General features: G+C 53.7%; 1 long non-coding RNA gene across 1 annotated transcript in view; it reads right to left on the bottom strand.

The window, feature by feature from the left end:
- Window positions 1–20,000, bottom strand: part of LOC307090083 — a 78,929-nt gene that overhangs the window by 24,187 nt on the left and 34,742 nt on the right. Inside the window, exon 2 of the long non-coding RNA XR_013812638.1 lies at window positions 10,087–10,142. This is a non-coding gene — a long non-coding RNA (uncharacterized lncRNA). The remainder of the gene's footprint in view (window positions 1–10,086; window positions 10,143–20,000) is intronic.

Raw genomic sequence — 20,000 nt, 5'->3', positions numbered from 1 at the left:
GCAGCCAGTGACATTTACAAGCTGGCTGCCGGGACGATGAGCAGGTGGCTCTCGGAGCGGCTCGTTAGACCGGCAGGACCCTAACCTCTGGCTCGTTAGTGAGCGGGCCGCATGGACCCCCAGCTATGATGTCATCAGACGGGGCCTGGGGTCGCGGCCAATCACAGCGCAGGGCAGCGACACGCTGACAGGCTTGAAAGGAAAATATGGAATTGGAGCGGGGAATAGGGGTTCGGGTGTTATCGTCTCGAATGAATGCAGGCCGCAGATTTCCGACGTGGCTTTAAATGAGGAGAGGTGAACTCCTTCTGACTGGAGAGCACGCAGATTGTAAATCGTACGCAACGCGCATTAACATGTCCACACGGGGACACAGTTGATATAAGCCATGCCTTTTCCTCTCCCGCTCTCTTGCTCAATGTCTCGTTGTATCCTAAATACACAAACGCACCGATCAATGCATACACAAACAAGCTCCACACACGCCTCACTGTTAGCATCTGTCTGGAATCAATGTGGAGGAAAAACTAATGAAAAACAATGCAGCAGAGTAACTAGCGCTAATCATTGCCATTCTGCCAGATATTCTGCACTTGTATTGATTTAAGAGGTATTAAGGAAAAGCCGTTTTGGAGAAGTTCAGATTCAGTTCACCCAGCTCTGAGCAGGAATGGATCGTATTGGAGCGCAAACGTCGGCCGTTAGAGAGGCTCAGAAGAGGATCCATTACCGCTCACAGAGAGAGAGGGTGCAGTCGGCGGAACAGAGTTTTCCCCCAGAGAGCGGGCCGCTCCTGTCGGCTCCGAGAGAGTTTCTCTGAGGTGAGGCCGGGCGGAGGCAGGGCCGTGCATCACGGAGCCGTTTGTTTCTTTAGCTCGCGGAGTGGTGTGTGATTTGGCCCCCGTCCTGCGACAGGTCCCTCAGCGGGTCTGTAGCCCGGGTTGGCAGGGCGTGGCCGGGCGTTCGGGTGGTCCGGAAGGGTCTCCATGGCGACCGGTCTGTAGGATTGTAACGGTGACGGACACCACCTCGTGTGGTCTGTTCTGTCTGATGATTGGCTGTTCTCTGAACTTACTACATGCTGCCAATCGGCGTTAAATAAACAAGTAGACCGACGGGCTCTCTATGTAATACTGTTACACACTGTATGTAATACCATTAAACACGGTACTTAATACTATTGCACTCTGTATGTAATATCCTTAACACTGTATGTCATACTATTAGAACACACTGTCTGCAAGGATGCAGAGGATCTCTGTAACAAATACAAAACTAGTTTAACATTGAGGGCATTAAGCAGAAGCTTTTCTCCAAAGCGACTTACCACAAGTACAATTGTCAGAAGAAAGAGGAACAACGGTATAGCGCTACGGTCGGTGCAGCGAGTAAGTAAAGACGCGATGCTGTTGTTCTCAGCATCATGAGGCATCCTGACTGAGGCTCTAATTGAGGACTGAGCTATGATTGGTCCACTCTCCAGCGGGTGAAAGCAGCGTTCAGGTGTGAAACAACAGAGGCCCCTGGCCCCGCCCCCTGTCCTGTCCTGTCAGCGCGGGGTGTCCAACCGCCGCGCAGCGAGCACTCACCACCACAGCCAGGGCAACATCTCTCATTAATGTCGACCAGGGCCGGGAATAGAACCCGAGACCCCCAGAATAAACAACTAAAGGGAGCATGTGACATCCATAAATACACTTCAAACGGCCGCAAGGGAGAGAGGCTGCAGGCCCACGCTTAATAGAGGCTCGCTTGTGTGTGATTGACTAAATCCACTGAGCAAACACACGAGACGCACACGCACGCACGCACACACGCACGCACGCACGCACACACACACGTGAGGGGGGAGACGGTGGGAGAAATGTGTGCCCTCAACCCACTAATGCATCCCATCACCTGGTGGGAGAACACCTGACGGGGGGGGGGGGGGGGGGGGAGAGGGGGGAGAGAAATGTCCTGAGCGCTGAGGCTCGTTCCATCTCGCTCCGCGGCGGGCCGAGTCAGACCACACAGCACACGCTCTCTCCCCCCCAGGTCTGTTTGCCAGGAAACCATGTCCTCTGGCCCTGCGGCAGAGGGGCCCCCCCGGCTGCCCTGATCAGTCACCGACAGCCGGGACCCGGGGGGTTAGCTCGCTGGCTAATGCTAAGGTAAAGACATGGCGATTAGGGAGCGGGCAGCAGAAGAAGAGTATGTAAAGAACACAGTGTTCTCACAGTGTGAGGAGGAGGAGGAGGAGGAGGACGAGAGGAGGAGGAGGAGAAGGAGGACGAGAGGAGGAGGAGGAGGAGGAGGAGAAGGAGGACGAGAGGAGGAGGAGGAGGAGAAGGAGGAGGAGGAGAAGGAGGACGAGGAGGAGAACGAGAGGAGGAGGAGGAGGACGAGAGGAGGAGGACGAGGAGGAGGACGAGAGGAGGAGGACGAGAGGAGGAGGAGGAGAGACCTGTAACACAGACTGTAATCTCTCTGTCTCTCTCACTGTCTCTGTGTCTCTCTCGCTCTCTGGCTCTCTATATTTACATGTAGATGTATGTATCTATATGTAGATATATTATTATAATGATGTGTATACAGGTATGAGTGTGTGTGTGTGTGTGCGCGTGTGTCATTGTTGTTATTGAAGGCACGTGTTGGTACCGATGAATACTGGATATGGATATTTATAACTCGGTGCGTGTGCCAGTAATTTGGTGGCTTGGCCCGCATAGTAATTACTGCACGGCCTTCACAGGCGAGTGTGTGTTCTGCAACAGCACGCCAGAAGCGCCCGGAATGGTGTGTGTGTGTGTGTGTGTCTGTGTGTGTTTGTTTGTACGTGCGTATGTGTCTGTGTGTACGTGTGTGTGTGTGTGTGTGTGTGTGTGTGTACGTGTGTGTAGGTGTACGTGTGTGTGTGTGTGTGCGTGTTTGTACGTGCGTACGTGTCTGTGTGTACGTGTGTGTGTCTGTACGTGTGTGTCTGTACGTGTGTTTGTGTGTTTCAGTGTGTGTGTGTGTCTGCACGCGTATCTGTGTGCGTGCGTGTGTGTACCTAAGTGTATCTAACAGGGCTAATATCCAGTTTATTCCTTTGCGTTGTGTCAAGGCAGCGCGGTTGGCTTGCGACAGAGCCGGCCTCGTTCCCTTGTGTTCACACGGATCGTCACACAGGACCACAGCATCGAACCATTGAGCTGCTCCTCACGCACCTCCACCGCCCCAGAAGCCCTGCGGAGTGTTAGCTCCCCCACGCTTAGGGCTCCCCCAGGAGGAGGAGGTCTGCTTGAGGAGCAGGAGGAGGTCTGCTTGAGGACCAGGAGGAGGTCTGCTTGAGGACCAGGAGGAGGTCTGATTTAGGAGGAGCAGGAGGAGGTCTGCTTTAGGAGGAGTAGGAGGAGGTCTGCTTTAGGAGGAGCAGGAGGAGGAGGTTGGCTTTAGGAGCAGGAGGAGTAGGTTGGCTTTAGGAGGAGCAGGAGGAGGTCTGCTTTAGGAGGAGCAGGAGGAGGAGGAGGTTGGCTTTAGGAGGAGCAGGAGGAGGAGGTGTGCTTTAGGAGGATCAGGAGGAGGAGGTTGGCTTTAGGAGGAGCAGGAGGAGGTCTGTTTTAGGAGGAGCAGGAGGAGGTCTGCTTAAGGAGGAGCAGGAGAAGGTCTGCTAAGGAGGAGCAGGATGAGGAGGAGGTTGGCTTTAAGAGGAGGAGGAGGCTTTGAGCCAGACGGTTGAGGCCACATGACTGTGTTTGGCTCCGGTCCTGTCCTCTAATAAACCCGTTGTGTTTATTCAATAGCATTATATAGGTCATCTGCTGGGGGACAGGAAGGGGCGGGTTCAGTCCTGTTGACATAGACACTGAGGCCGCACCCCTTTTGAGAGGCCGACCAATGGAGTGTCTCGGTAAGGACGGCTGTACAACATCTCTGCCGGAGAAGAAACCGGGCAGGAACTTTTGACACGAGTGCCTTCGGGGGCAGAGTTTAGTATAATGTTTAACTCGACAAACGGATGTGTGTGTGAGTGTGAGTGTGAGTGTGTGTGTGTGTGTATGTGAATGTGTGTGTGTGTGTGTGTGTGTGTGAGTGTGAGTCTGTGTGTGAAAGAGAGAGTGTGAGACTGTGTTAGAGTGTGTGTATCCTATGCAACCTATTTCTCTAAAAATAGGCAGAATCTATTAAACCAAATTGTTCCCCATCTCCATGGAGACGGGGAAGCTCAGTTTGGTCCGATTGCAGGAATGGTAACACGATAGTTTGTTCTGATTACAGTTAAAGTAACAAGACAATTTGGTCGGATTACAATAACAAGACGGTTTACGAAACACTACATTTAACAGATAATGTTTCCTCCTGAAACCAAACCAAACAACACAGCTCTACCTGCTGACCAAAACCAAAAAGTTATCGGAAAGTCATGCATTTGGGGAAATGAGAAACATTCTGGGTAATAAATGTGAAAATGAGAAGCTTAGCAACAGAGCTTTGTCTGCTCCTTCTCTCCAGCCAATCACCTGAAAGGACGGCGGGCCTGTGGCGTTGCACAGAAAATAATTGCCGTGAGACGGAGAGTCACTATGCAAAGTGGAGAAATTGATGAGCCTCCTTAAGAATTCCTCATTCACGCAGTCACAGAAACTCTGGATCAACTCCCAGTTGAGTTACAGCGAACGACAGAGCTTCACCCTTAATTTGAGGTCCCCTGTCAATCATACAATCCAGGGAGCGATGTGATTGGCTGGCTCAGAACGCCTCCACCGTGGCCCACATAGCAGCCCTCTTACAGTCGGCAGGAAATGCCAGCATATGTGGGGACAGAACCCAGGAAAGTAGGCCATCTCTTAATGATCACGCAGTTAAAACTATTTGCCCACCAAAATGATGACGGCTGCCGGGTGTGAATCCAGACAGACATCGTGAGGGAGAGACAGTGGCGAGGAAGAGGAGTGAAATGAGACGCTGCTGATCTCTAGTGTTTTACAAGGGAGCCGGGATAGCGCCACACTTTATAGACTCGCTCTCTCCCGGAAGAACTCGCACTCTGCAACTTGTATCTAGGGAAGCTCTATGATCTGTGTGTGTGCGTGCGTGCGTGCGTGCGTGCGTGCGTGCGTGCGTGCGTGCGTGCGTGTGTGTGCGTTGCCTGTAGGAGGATGAATTATCAAAAAATGTTTTCCAAAATAACAATGTCTAAACTATGCATTGACCTTTCCACACCACCCACTCAGAGATTTTTATTCAATTGTGTGTGTGTGTGTGTGTGTGTGTGTGTACGTGTGTCTCTGTGTATGTGTGTGCGTGTGTATCTGTGTGTGTATGTGTATGTCTGTGTATGTGTGTGTTTCTGTATCTCTGTGTGTATGTGTGTCTATGTGTGTGCATATATATATATACAGTATATATAGTTAGGGGGCAAATGTGTCTCTGTGTAGCCCCCCCAGCGGCCATGATAAGGCCAGAGAAAGTGTGCTCCGACGTTGGTGACCGCAGACTGCAATCGGTCGCTATTCATCAAGTCCAAGGACGGACTACACACAAGTGCAACATTCACAGAAACACACAAACTCAAGTACACACACCCACGACCCTCCCCCTACACAGGATACACATCAAGACACAAACACACTCATGTATACACGCGGGTGCTCATACACACACTCAAACACAAACACACACACACACACACACAAGTAAGCACACACACTCATCACCCCAACCCTACAAATACAGATACACACGCACACTTACACCACCACAGACATTCCCGCACACGCCTACAGAAAAACGTTCACACACACTCTTTAAAACCAGCAGCTGTTCAATGCCTTCGTGTTCTCTTACACGGACCAGCCTGGTTCTGCTGTAAACGCGACCATCCTGCGCCCCCCGGCTCCAGAACCGGTCCCTGTCCCGTGTCGTAGCTCCAGAACCGGCCCCGGCTCCAGCGGTCCGGTCGTGTCGCCAGAACCGGTACGGGGCCCTGGCTCCTGAACTGTTCCCGGTCCAAAGATCCCGGCTAAAGAACCGAACCCGGCTCCAACACCGGGCCCGGTCCTGCACCAGGGCTGTCGTGATGGTGGGCTCCCAGGCCCAGGAGGGCAGTCCACTGAGGTGGCGGTGGAGGTGGAGGCGGAGGTGGAGCTCATGTAAAGCGCTCCACCAGAACACAGTGGCGGGGCTCCAGCGCGGCGTCTCCCTCCTACTGTCCCCGTCCACACGGGGGACGTCTTGTTAATAAATCCAGCAGACCGTGGCTGGCCCCTGTTCCTCCGGAACGGAGGAGAGTCCCCGAGCTCTGATTGGTCTGGCCGTGTTGCGCCGTTGGCAGAGTCTTCCTGCCAGAGGGAGCAGACGGGGTCTGCAGAGCGGAACCGAAACGGGGCCGTGTGAGACGGGGACGGTCTCGCTGGGATGGGGTCGGTTCGACTACAACAGATCTAGAAGGGGCTTTAAGGAATGCTTTGTCGGTCTAGACACAGACAGCTGCTCGCTCGGAGAAAAACAAGACTCAAAGTCGATGAAATCCAACCAAGCTCCTTCTTTAGGACAGACAGACAGATGGACGGGGTCTGTTCGTCCCTTGGGGGGGGGGGGGATCGCTAGCGAGTCATGGAGAGCCAGCCACGACGATCAAACGCTCCAAAATCAGCTTGATTGGCTCATTAGAGCTTTTCTCTGGTATCATTAAATATCAATTAGCGAGCTGATACTCATTTGATGGCTCAGCTCCTCGTAGAGCCTGGAGCGAAATCTGTACTCAGAGATCCCGTTCTGGGACGGAGACGTCCGGTAGACCGACCGGTAAACCACTGGTGTAAACAACGTGGCTTTAAGATGACATCTTCATTATCATCATCATCATCATCGTCATCATCATCATCATCGTCTCGTTGTGGGCTGAACCGTCCATCACTACAAAAAGCGTTTCTGTATGCACACGCACGCACGCACGCACGCACGCACGCACGCACGCACGCACGCACGCACGCACACACACACACACACACACACACACACACACACACACACACACACACACACACACACACACACACACACACACACACACACACACACACACACACAGCAGTAGTGAAGGGGTTGGACTCCCAGCCCAAAGGTACTCGGGTCAATTGCTACCCATAGCCCAGACGCTGGAACCCAACTGCCCCCGATGACGTGAATCGGCCTTCACTGGAATATCGGCTTGATGCTCAAATGTTACGACCAACCCAAACCTTTAGCTTCAAATTTTCAGCCTTAAAATGACCCCACGCTGGTTTCGCTGTGCCCGGCGTGCCGCGGACACGATCAAAACAATGTCCCAACCGAACCAATCATAGCCGCCTCTGTGCTCTGACAAGAGGTCAGAGGTCAAATGATTGCAATGGGAACGGGAGGAAATGTCCCCGAGCTTGGGTCGGTCGTATTAAAGGGGGGCTCCGCTCCCTCAAGCACGTGCCTTTTGCTTCGACGGCGTCGTGGCGACAGACTGTCCATCCCCTCTCCTCCAGCTCCCCTCCGCTGCTGGGTCTGCTCACACCCCAACCAGCGCGCACCGAAGTGTGCCTGCGCTCGTGTGAGTGTACATGCGTACGTTTGCGTCCGTGTGTCTATATGTGTGAGTGTACGTGTGTACGTGGGTGTTCCTGGGTACGGGTGAGCGTACGCGCGTGCGTTTGTGTGTGTGTCTATATGTGTGAGTGTAGTGCGTACGTTTTTGTGTGAGTGTTGTGTGAGTGTTTATTGTGTTTATGTGTGAGTGTACGCGTTAGTCTGTGATTGGGTCTCTGTGTGTGAGTGCGAGTGCATGTCTTTGTCTCTGTGTGTCTGAGTAAATGTGTGTGGTTGCTTGTGTGTGTGTGTCTATGGGGGGGGGGGGGCTGTGTCAGCAGACGTCCCCCAGCACCAGGTGAGATTAATGGGGTGTAAAGAATGCCCGCCCGGAGCCCAGCGAGAGAGGGGGAGGGGGCTGCCACCTATGTGTCCATACCTAACGCCCCGCCCACATCCTACACACACACACACACACCCACAGGCACACACACACACACACACACACACGCACGCACGCACGGTCAAAAACACCTCACACGCACACACACAAGTACAAAAACTCCCCATACACACACACACAGACGCACACCGGTCAAAAACACCTCACATACACGCACGCAGGCACAAATATGTGCAGAGACAGACCAACAACCTCAGCCTTAAGGTGGAGGCCTGATGTCTGCAACACCCCCCACTGACCCACCCCCCCGCCCGTACTAAGCCCCTGGCCAGACACTGCTCCTACAGTATCCCCCAACCGACGACCTCCACCCAAAGCTCCGTCAGCCTTCCTCCAGCGCTGACGGGAACGCGCAACGCCGACGATGGAAAGGTACCACTCGGCAGACGGGGGGACGAGGGGGGAAGGGACGATAAGGGGGGGGCGGTGAGTCAGGGGGTATCTGGGGGTCCGACAGGGACAACTGGGGGGGGGGGGGGGGGGGGGGCTCGGAGGCTTGTGACTTCCTCACAAGGTCACCGAGACCCCCACGGCCCTGGTGACGCTCTAAGTATAGGTCCTGGTCCGTGTGGGGGGGGTGGACGAACTGCCATGGGTCAATTTACAAAATGAACCAACATGTGTGCACGTCAACGCAGCTACGTTTGCGCAGACACACACAAATACGTGCACATGCGTATTTATGCACACACGCATTCAGAATGGGAATTTCCGACACACATGCACACACACACACTCCCACATACATCCACCGACATACACATGTGCACATGCACACAGACTCTAGTGTACTCTGATACACTGATCAAAGGCACTCACACACATTCACACACACACACACACACACACACACACACACACACACACACACACACACACACAGACTCTAGTGTACTCTGATACACTGATCAAAGACACTCACACACATTCACACACACACACACACACACACACACACACACACACACACACACACACACACACACACACAGACTCTAGTGTACTCTGATACACTGATCAAAGACACTCACACACATTCACAGACACACACACACACACACACACACACACACACGCACACACGCACACACGCACACACACAACCCCACACTTAATTTCCCCTTGGAATTGCCCCCCCCACCCCCACCCCAGTATCTCTTAAAAAAAAACAGTGACTCAAGCTCTCTTTGGTCGCCTTCAACCCGGCGCCATTAAAGCAATTTCCTCCAAACATCTGCACAGGCCACTCACGACCAGCTCTGAGCCGCTGAGGCCGAGGGCAGAGGCTGAAGCTGAGGTTTAGGCGGAGGCTGAGGCTGAGCCTGGCTGGCTTTGTTACATTCTCCTCTGGACGGATGCTGCTTGTCCACCACTTAGTCAGAGAGTCGGCGGCAGGATTACCCAGTGTGCACCTCTGCATGCACTTCCAATTCCCCTCCTGCTGGGTCGAACACAGGAGCAGGGAAGTACACCAAGAGGAGGCCACTGTGGGGGAGGGGAGGAGAGGAGAGAGGAGGCCAGTCAGGGGAGGAGAGAGGAGGCGAGAAGTGAGGAGAGGGAAAGGAGGAGAGAGGAGAGAGGAGAGAGAGAGGAGAGGGGAGTAAAGGATAGGAGGGGGGAGAAGAGGGGAGAGGAGAGAGGAGAGGAGAGAGGAGAGAGGAGAGAGGAGAGAGATAGGAGAGGGGAGGAGAGGGGAGTAAAGGATAGGAGGGGGGAGAAGAGGGGAGAGGAGAGAGGACAGGAGAGGGGAGGAGAAGGGGAGGGGTGACTAGGGCTTGTGTAGAGATTATATTGATTCATTGTTGTCATTTCAACAGCTTCCTGTGATTGTTTGATTTCACGCAATTGGCAAAGATTGATGTGTGATGTGAAAAGACGCAAAAACGGTCTCAGAATCGACGTTCCCAACAACAGAGAAGCCTACATGACGACAACAATAATGATGGACCAAACAAGCTGCGGAAACGGTAATCGGACTGCATTCATATATCGCGGTTTTCTATCCAGTGGCCGGCTCAAAGCGCTTTACGATCTCGCCTGACATCCAGCCGTTCATGCACACGGAAACACAGGTGAAGGTGGGAGGGTCCGAAACCTACCGGTGGGCCCGGCGGGGGTTAATGATCTGCAGGCTGCCGTTCAGCGACGCTCCGACCTGTGGGAGCAAGCAGAGGAGCGTTCAGGAGCGTTCAGGAGCGTTCAGGAGCGTTCAGGGCTGAGCGGCTGCTGGGAGCCAGAGGCAAGGTGCGTCACGCACACGTGTACACACAAGGACACACACACACACACACACACACACACACACACACACAGACACACACACACACACACACACACACAGACACACACACACACAGACACACACACACACAGACAGACACACACACGGACGCATGCACACACACACACAAAATGACACACGTGCACGCACACACAAGGACACACACGCACAGGGGCGCACAAGTAAGGACACACATGTACGCATACATACACACAAGGACACACGCACACTCACAAGGACGCACATACACACACACACACACACACACACACACACAGACACACACACACGGATGCATGCACACACACACACAAAAGGACACACGTGCACGCACACACAAGGACACACACACACAGGGGCGTACAAGTAAGGACATACACGTACGCATACACACACACAAGGACACACATACACACACACACACACACACACACACACACACACACACACAGCTATAGAGACAAACTCTGTTTCCGTCATTATTCCTCACCCACACACTCCCTCCGAGTCCCTTCCTCCGTGTCTCTCCGCGTTAAGGCACATTTTCCCAGCCTCTTGCTCTGACTTCTAGCCGACAATCTATCCATCCGTCCGTCCCTCTATCTATAGAGGAGCCTCACATCCCTGCAGTAATGAGGACCGGTCGAGCTGAGCTCAGAGCTAGCCTAAGCCTCCCTCCACTCACACAGGAGCAGAGCGCCACATGACGGCCGAGCATGGCCGCTGCCCGCCGAGGGACCGCCTTTCATCATCTGCCACCGCCGCCAACATCTGAGCAGGGACGGCAACAGTGGCGTGTGTGACACAATGCTGTGTGTGTCCGTGTGTGTCTTCGACACAAGCGCGCACACACACACACACGCAAATAAACACACACAAACACACACACTCACGCACGCACGCACGCACGCACACACACGCACACACACGCTGGCCACAGTCCGAGTCACGTCCAGAGCCAATAGCAACTACGGAGCGATAAGCTGGAAAGTGAGACTTTCTGGTTTTGGTATGAGCGGGGGGGAGGGTAGTGGTCGGCCAAGGATCTCTGCCTAGCATGTCCTGCCTCCTCCGTGCTCGCTTAATACTCTGCGGCACGGACAGCAGCAGCTGATACACATTATACCTGGAAGAGACCGAGATGGAGACACAGATAAGGGCCTGCTTAATTGAGAGATGGAGAGATACGGGGAGTGTGTGTGTTTGTGAGAGAGAGAAAGAGAGAGAGAGAGAGAGAGAGAGAAATGGAGGAATGGAATGCAGGAAGCGATGCTCTGCCCTCCTCCACGTAGGCAGTAGTGTGGAGGTAGAGGGGAGCGAGGAGGCAGGGAGGATCAGCCTGGAGCCGTCCAGGTGAACCAAGCGTTGAAGGCTCTATCTAAGGGCTCTATTTTAGAGCTCTATCTAAGGGCTCTATTTTAGAGCTCTATCTAAGGGCTCTATTTTAGAGCCCTATCTAAGGGCTCTATTTTAGAGCTCTATCTAAGGGCTCTATTTTAGAGCTCTATCTAAGGGCTCTATTTTAGAGCCCTATCTAAGGGCTCTATGTTAGAGCTCTATCTAAGGGCTCTAGTTAAGGGCTCTATTTAAGAGCTCTTTCGAAAGACTTCCATGTCGACGTGGCGCTATAGACCTGCTGACCAGACAGGTGAGCTGTAGGAGGGGTGGACCTTAGCGGGGTCTGCTCTGTTCCATTCTTTCCTTCCTGGGGAGGTGGGTGCGAGGGAGGTTAAACACTTAACCACCACCTTTTAAGATGGGAGCGAATACAGGAGCCCGTTGGAGACAGGAGGCTGTAACACGACCCCGCGCACGGAGAAAGCCCTGAAAGGCCCGACGCCCTGTGATCCTGGGATCCTGGGGGCCGTATCACATGGGAGCAGATAAGGGGAGCGGAGGAACCGGGCTCAGGGTGGCACGCAGACACAGGACCCCGGTGCCACGGGGGGAGGGGGGGGGGGGCGACAGGTGGACAAGGATTTGACACCTCCTCCCACGGTCTTGGGGGCCCCAATCCAGGGCTGGGAGGCAGACCCTGGCTGTGAACCCACGCCAAGCGTTGCATAGCGTTGTGTCAGGGAGGACGGAGTGTGGCTCCGGAGGTGGAGCGCCGTGGGCAGTTAACCGGAAGGTTGCTAGGGTCGTTCTAGCCACCGAGCGTCGAGGTGTCCTTGAGCAAGACACCTCACCCTGACTGCTCCTGACGAGTTGGCTGTCGCCCCGCGTTCGGAGCGATCGGCCTGCGTGTTCAATATGGCCCCCGCGCTGCTACAAGCCACACGGCAAGCTGCGTCTGCGTGCCCAGCGACAGCCCGCCCCGCTCCTGATTAGTGCTAGTCCTGTGCTGGCAGCTCGTTCTCATCCAGACAGATCCTGCTCCAGCGTGAGATAACATCACAGTAGGGGAGTCTACCCAACAGTCTCATCTTGGCAGCCCTGCCATGTGCCTCACCGTGCGATAACGTTCAATGTTTCCATCTGGCTTATCTATCGGGAGATATGAGATGAGGCTCTAAATTAAAGTAATGGATATCAAATGATTATATGACGTTTATGGTTTGATAGAGTGCTCAAAGGCAGATGTAGCACAATGTGAAAGTGTGAGTATGTCTCTGTGGGGTTCACTCTGGGACCCCTGAATCAGGTCGGACCACCAGGGTGACCCCCACTTAAGGCTTAGTTGTGGTTGGACGTTGACGCAACGCAAGGGGGTTTACGGACCCATTACGTTCTTGCGGACCCTCCTTGTATCCACCGCAAGTGCCTGAAGTGCGCCTCCCACGTGCGCCTCCACAGTCCTTGGTGACGCAGGCGTCGCAGCACCAAGGACTGTGATTGGTCCGCGAACGTTAACCAACCGTAAACCCGTGGCGGAACCAAAACAGGTTCAAGGATGCATCAAAGCGACTGCGTGGTCATTGCATCGACGTACGACCACAACTAAGCCTTTACTCTACAGGAGAAGAGGCTCCCTACAACCAATCACAAGCAAGAAGTCAGTGTTCAGGTGGACGCTCCAAGTTGGCTTTCCTCACATTTCCTTGGAGGTAAACGAGTGCTTGTGTGGTTTAAACCGACCAATCTCCTTATATCTGATGGATCCCATCACTGCAGGCCTGTGGTTGACTGATCTTCCAGATGCAGAAGCAGCGGTTTCCTTGTTCCTTGTGATTATAATCAACATCATCAGCACACACACACAACACACTCACGGCAGCCAGAAGAAACAGCCGACGTTCCAGAGCTCCTGGCTTCGGTCGACTGTTTTTGTTTTTACTGACAATCTAATGGAACAGCTTCCTCCGCTGAGCTCCAGCGAGGCAAAGGACAACAAACAGAGAGCGAGAGAGCAACACACCGTACCGGCCGACATTCTGCACCCTCTGAATCCTCTCGGCAGACAAACACACGAGACGGAGAGCCGAGAACGGCGAACCCCGCCCACCTCACAGCAGCTGCCGATCGTCACCCAGCGAAAAACACCTCCGGCAGCAGGTGCTGACAGGACGGAGTTAACCCCTCGGTGAAGAGGGCTCCGAGGCTGAACCCCACTCCTCTGGCCTCTGGGGGCTCCGCCGACCACTCTGAGGTCATGTGGGGTGAGTCTGCTCGTCTGGGGGGGGGGTCTGAGTTACTGGAGACCCGGAGCAGGGCCTATGTTGTCGTTTGACTTCCAGGAAACACGTCTCCTCCCCGGGCCGAACCGGAGCGGTGTGAGGCACTGGAGGGAGCGGTGGACTTCACCGCTGCAGAGATGAATGTCCGTGTTGGCTCTGGGCCTAAGACAAAGCCGGGGCGTCTGCAGACGCAGCGCTGGACCTGTCGTTTCCCAGAAAACTGTTTCTGGCGGGGTTTCAGCAGGATAAGCGTTTCTCAACGTGGAGACAAACACCTTCCCGCCTGGCCTCGTGCCTCCTCCTCCTCCTCACCTCGCTCACCTCGCTCCCCCGGTTCCAAACCAAACACTCCGACCTCCGCTACCAGGTGCCGCTCCCGACACCTAGACCCCAGCCGTGTTTCCGAGAGGGAAGTCACCGAGCCAGGGCTCCTGTTTTCCAGGAGACTTCAATAGGGATTGATGAGCGGTAACGGAGCCCGACAGTGCAGCGGCGGTCCTTGCTAAATGAGCTGTTTAAAGAGCGTTCTGTTTGTGTACTCGGCCCCCACGTAGCGGGCTCCCCAGACCATCCATCACCTGATGGAGCCCCCCCCACCCCCCCAAACCAGTCTCTGCATTATCAAACCCCCACGCAGGCTGTGGCAGGGGTTTGGACGGTGGCAGCCATCCCTCATCGCGGCTACGCTACGGAGCTGGTTCAGAGGAAATATTATACACTGCTTATTATGGGCTGTGCGTGTGAGCTGTGCTGTGTTACTGATGGAGGCTGCAGAATACAGAGGAGGACGGATCAGGACACGACGTATGGGAGCACACACACACACACACACACACACACCATGGTCGCACATACACCCACACACACACACACACACATTCACAAACCAGAGACACACATACATGCACTTTACATACACACCCACACGTACGTGGTCACATTAGTACACACACCAGAGAGGCAGGTACACACACACACACACACACACACACACACACACACACACACACACAGTGATGCCCTTCAGTTGAACCACACCTCCAGCAGGGTTGGTGGGGGGGGGGTCCTAGCCCATGTCTCCCAAGGGTGGGTTTAGCACAAATGAAAGACGGGATTCACCATTTAGGCGGTCATATAACGCAGAGCACTCAAACAGAGGAGAGAGATAGGGAGAGAGAGAGAGAGAGAGAGAGAGAACGAGAGAGAGAGAGAGAGAGAGAGAGAGAGAGAGAGAGAGAGAGAGAACGAGAGAGAGAGAGAGAGAGAACGAGAGAGAGAGAGGGAGAGAGAGAGAGAGAGAGAGAGAGAGAACGAGAGAGAGAGAGAGAGAGAGAGAACGAGAGAGAGAGAGAGAACGAGAGAGAGAGAGAGAACGAGAGACAGCGAGAACAAGAGAGAGAGAAAAACAAGGGAAAGAGGGAGGGAGAAGATGATGGGTGAGGAGTAGGCAGACGGACAAGAAGCGAGAGCGGGAGAACGGGAGGGAGACAGACGGTGGAGAGAGAGAGAGAGAGAGAGAGAGAGAGAGAGAGAGAGAGCGAGTGGGAGGGGGCCCCCGTAGAGTTGGCAGTTCAAGGCCAGGCCTCCAGGGAGGCGGGGCCTCGGGGGGGGGGGGGGGCTCGGCCTCTGAGGGAGCAGGGAGCACAATGCAGAGGGCACGTCAGAGCCCTGATTTACTCCGCATCCCGGCCAGGGTCGCTGTGCCCCCCCTCCCCCCCCCCCCCCCCGTAGGACGCAGAACAGAAGTTGGGTTGTGTGGGAGGCGAGCAGCACGACTGCACGGCGGTTAGTGAGCTCCTAACCATCCTGGCTTTAGCTGGCTGTGGAGCACAAGCCGTGGAGGGAAACGAGGTAGAAGTACTTTAGAATAAACATCATAACTTAGTCCTGACGGGGGGAACGGTTTCCAACACTTCTGGAGAACAAGCTCCTAACAAAATCATACAAATGATAAATAAATTGTAAATTTTCTAGTCATGAGACAAGGTGGTTTTCTCTCTCCTCGACCACCCACCTGTTTGAGACTTTTTGTATTTTGTACGTCCTGGCCATTACAAATAGTACTTGTGCATTGTGTAACATCTTATCCTAGCTATCTTTGTTGTATACAGGGAATGGGTTAACCTAGTGATTGTTAGTGGTTGGTATCTGGTTCTATGAACATCCTTAATGCACCAACAGCGATATATTGTCGTTTCTCTTTCTTCCTACAAATGTACTTAATGTAAGTCGCTTTGGATAAAAGCGTCTTCTAAATGCCCTAAATGTAAATGTATTTGTCCCTAATCGTCCGCTGTTTGAAGTTGGTTCCAGTGGCTGACTGTGTGGTGGTAGGTATCAGACCGTGTCCGATTTGATGGGCTTATGTTCGCGTCCCTTCCTAAGGGCCCTTCCAGCCATCGGCCCCTCCAGCTCATCTACCCCGGGGCAACAGCAGGACAGCCGTGTTGTCAGAGAGTCCGCTGTCAAAACCGCAGAGCTTCCAGGGGATGGGATTAAGGAGGCATGTTTAAGGAGCTGGACATGGGTGATGTTTTCATGGCCCTCTTACGGTAACAATGCATCGCGCTGTAGTCCTCTGCATGACCCACATTACACTGACCTCTGACCTCCCCGAGCACAAAGCGCCAACGCTGAAACGTGTCCCTGAATGGGGGCCCGGGGCGTGGTCTGTCCTCAGCTGTCAGGGTGTATCACAGGCTTAGCCGCCGGTCGCTGCGCCGGGTCACATTGATTTAACCTGGCGGGCTGCGTGAACGTGGAGGCTAGCCTAAGCAGAGAGATCAGCAGACCACCCAGGACCTCACACCAAGTCTAGACAGGGGACTGGGATCCGGATCAGAGACCGTTTAGACAGGGGACTCTGATCCAGATCAGAGACCGTTAAGACAGTGGACTCTGATCCAGATCAGAGACCGTTTAGACAGTGGACTATGATCCAGATCAGAGACCGTTAAGACAGCGGACTCTGATCCAGATCAGAGACCGTTAAGACAGCGGACTCTGATCCACATCCGAAATCACCAATTCTGGAACGGCTGTGACATTTGTGCATTATTTACCGCACCTACGCCCCAAACTGAAGAAAGTGAACAATCCCAGATTCAATAACTAATAAACAACCTTCGGCACCATCTCATGATATTGGGAGGGTCCTGATGCACCCCATGGCTAATCGACTGGATCTGGCCTTTCAAAGGCTTCCACAAGATGATTAACAGGGTTAGCTGCTCCGCTAACCCGCTCCGATTCCAGGGAACCCTTGCAGGATGAGAGAAGGCTCAGTCCCGACAATGTTTAACTCTTTGAATGATTACGTTTCCACTCTCCGGATATGATCTATCTTCCCAAAGCGTTGCAGAATCCAGATGACTATCTGGACTCAGAGGAGTCACGAGCCAGGTAGCATACAATGGGCCTGTTGTAGGTCCTGGAGCCTGGGGTCTATGGGAGGATATGACAAAATGAAGAACTAATTGCTATTGAGCAACCATGGCTCCAGAGAAGATTCAACCGAGCTTCCAATTTAGTTACCGATCTCGATCTGCCTTGAAGCAAGGCATAAGAAAAGGAACAATTGCTCACATGGAAACAACAAGCTCTGGTATCTGCCTTTCAGGCGCCGTAAGCCACTCTGTCCAAACCCAAGCGTCAGCTAAACCCACAGAAACAGCAGAACATCTGGACACCCTTCTGTCAGACTGACTGTGTCCGCTGCCAGGTGAGTAAGGGTTCTACAGGTGCCTAGCAGCACTTCAACAGGTCCAGCAAGAATGCTTTAAACCCCAGTGGCCACAAACCGGGCGCTGGTCCAGGGACCTGCTCACCACAGACAGGTCTCTGCTGTTCCAGGGACCTGCTCACCACAGACAGGTCTCTGCTGTTCCAGGGGCTGCTCACCACAGACAGGTCTCTGCTGTTCCAGGGGCTGCTGACCACAGACAGGTCTCTGCTGTTCCAGGGACCTGCTCACCACAGAGAGGTCTCTGCTGTTCCAGGGACCTGCTCACCACAGACAGGTCTCTGCTGTTCCAGGGGCCTGCTCACCACAGACAGGTCTCTGCTGTTCCAGGGGCCTGCTCACAACAGACAGGTCTCTGCTGGTGCACTAAGCGCTGCTTCAGATGGGTGACACTCAGAGGATTAGCCCCACCTCGACTCTCAAGAAGAGGAGAGTGACATCAAAGGCCTGATATTAGGGGGAGCCATGGAAATGGAAGGATTTGGGGAGAGGGAGGAGTATCAGGAGCGAGAGTTAGAGGGAGGGAGAGGGAGGAGTATCCCAAAGCAAGAAGGCGCGAGAGGGGAGAGAGGGAGCGAGGGAGGGAGTGAGGGAGAGAACGAGAGCGAGAGAGAGCACGAGAGAGAGAGCAAGAGTGAGGGATCGAGCGGGAGCGAGAGTGGACTGGGCAAGAAGGAGAGAGAGCAGAGAGAGCAAGAGAGAGCAAGAGAAAGCGAGCGAAAGGGAGCGAGAGAGAGAGCGAGAGCGAGAAGGACTACAGAGCGAGCTGGGAGCCCAACACTCTTCCATAATGTAAGCAGACATCTGCTTTTGAGCGGACCACGTCATTAAAGGCCGACAGAGCTTTGGGGGGAACGGAGACGGGTCCTCACAGGGGGGGGGGGGGGGGGGGGTGGACGCAGACACAGGCCCACAGAGCGGGCCCATGTTAGAATCCCACAAGAAGGTTGATGTGAGAAACTTCTCCAACTTATTCCACATGAGACTAATTAGAGGAGAAGAGAAGCCATGTGTGGCCAAATAGCAGTTGTTCAGCGACCAGAGAGACACATGCATATAAGGCTCTGAACAACACTTTGGTACCGTAGCAGTTTTGAAGTATGCGCACACACACACACACACACACACACGGTAACATTGAAGCGTTTTCTCAGTAGACAGAGTTAAAATGATTAGGTAGTAATATGGACTATGGAGTAGAGAAGGCCGACACGGTATATTCAGACCATGTATCGTTGGTATATAATGCGCTTGTTTCTGTGGCATCCAGTTATGAAACACTCCATTTAAGCTCCATATCTGGAGTTCGCTGTGGACTCAAGCGAATCATGTGCATGATGAATCAAAAGCTTTAGTGGAGTGACCTGTGACCCCAACCTGTCCTTAATCTGCCTCTTCCTACAGCAACACACAGAGAGGGGGCGGGACAGAGGGGAGAGGGGAAGAGAGGGAGAGAGGGGGGGAGGAGAGGGAGAGGGGAAAGAAGGGGGAGAGAGGAGTGAGAGGGGGGAGAGAGGAGGGAAGAGGGGAGGGTGGAGAAGAGAAAGGGAGCAAGAGACGAAGGAGGAAGAATGAGAGGAACCGATATCCGAGTGAGAGACAGAGAGAGAGAGAGACAGAGAGACAGAGAGACAGAGACAGAGACAGAGAGAGAGAGAGAGAGAGAGAGAGAGAGAGAGAGAGACAGAGAGAGAGACAGAGAGAAAGACAGAGACAGAGAGAGAGAGAGAGAGAAAAAGACAGAGAGAGAGAGAGAGAGACGGGGGGGGGTTGAGAAGGGGTCAGAGGAGGGGAAGCTGAAAGAGAAGGAGGGGATAAAGAGGGGAGGAAGGAGAGAGATATATAGACAGTCAGGACCATGACCCCGCCCAGAGAGAGAGCAACAGAGAGAGAGAGAGAGAGAGAGAGAGAGAGGGAGGGAGGGAGGCAGAGAGAGAGAGAGAGAGAGAGAGGTAGAGAGAGGGCCGGGCCTGGTTTGTCCCAGTCTGACAGGCCCAGTCAGGACCCCTGTGAGGAGGATGTCATTTAAATAAGCCAACATTTACATTCAGCCTTTCCTCTCAGCTTTCAGAACGTGTTTGACTTTCAAACAGAAGACTTCATTGTGCGCCAAAGGACCTGAGAAACAACAAAAGACGACAAGCAGAGACATGGAGGCCTAAAGTTCACCTCCTCCCGTTGCGGGGGTGCCTGCGATCTCCGTCTCTCTCCTTTCCGAGGAACTTTGAATTATACATCTTTTAATGACACACACTTGTATATACGCACACACGTGCCTGTTGATTTTATCCGTGAGTGCCCTCTGTCCCTCTGGTGTGCAAGAGCTCTGATAATGCCCTTCAGAGCAGCAGCAAGGGAACGCTGGCCAGCCAC

Source organism: Pollachius pollachius (assembly GCF_949987615.1).
Source record: "Pollachius pollachius genome assembly, chromosome: 19".
NCBI classification, from domain to species: domain Eukaryota; kingdom Metazoa; phylum Chordata; class Actinopteri; order Gadiformes; family Gadidae; genus Pollachius; species Pollachius pollachius.
This window is presented reverse-complemented; position numbering and strand designations above follow the sequence as displayed.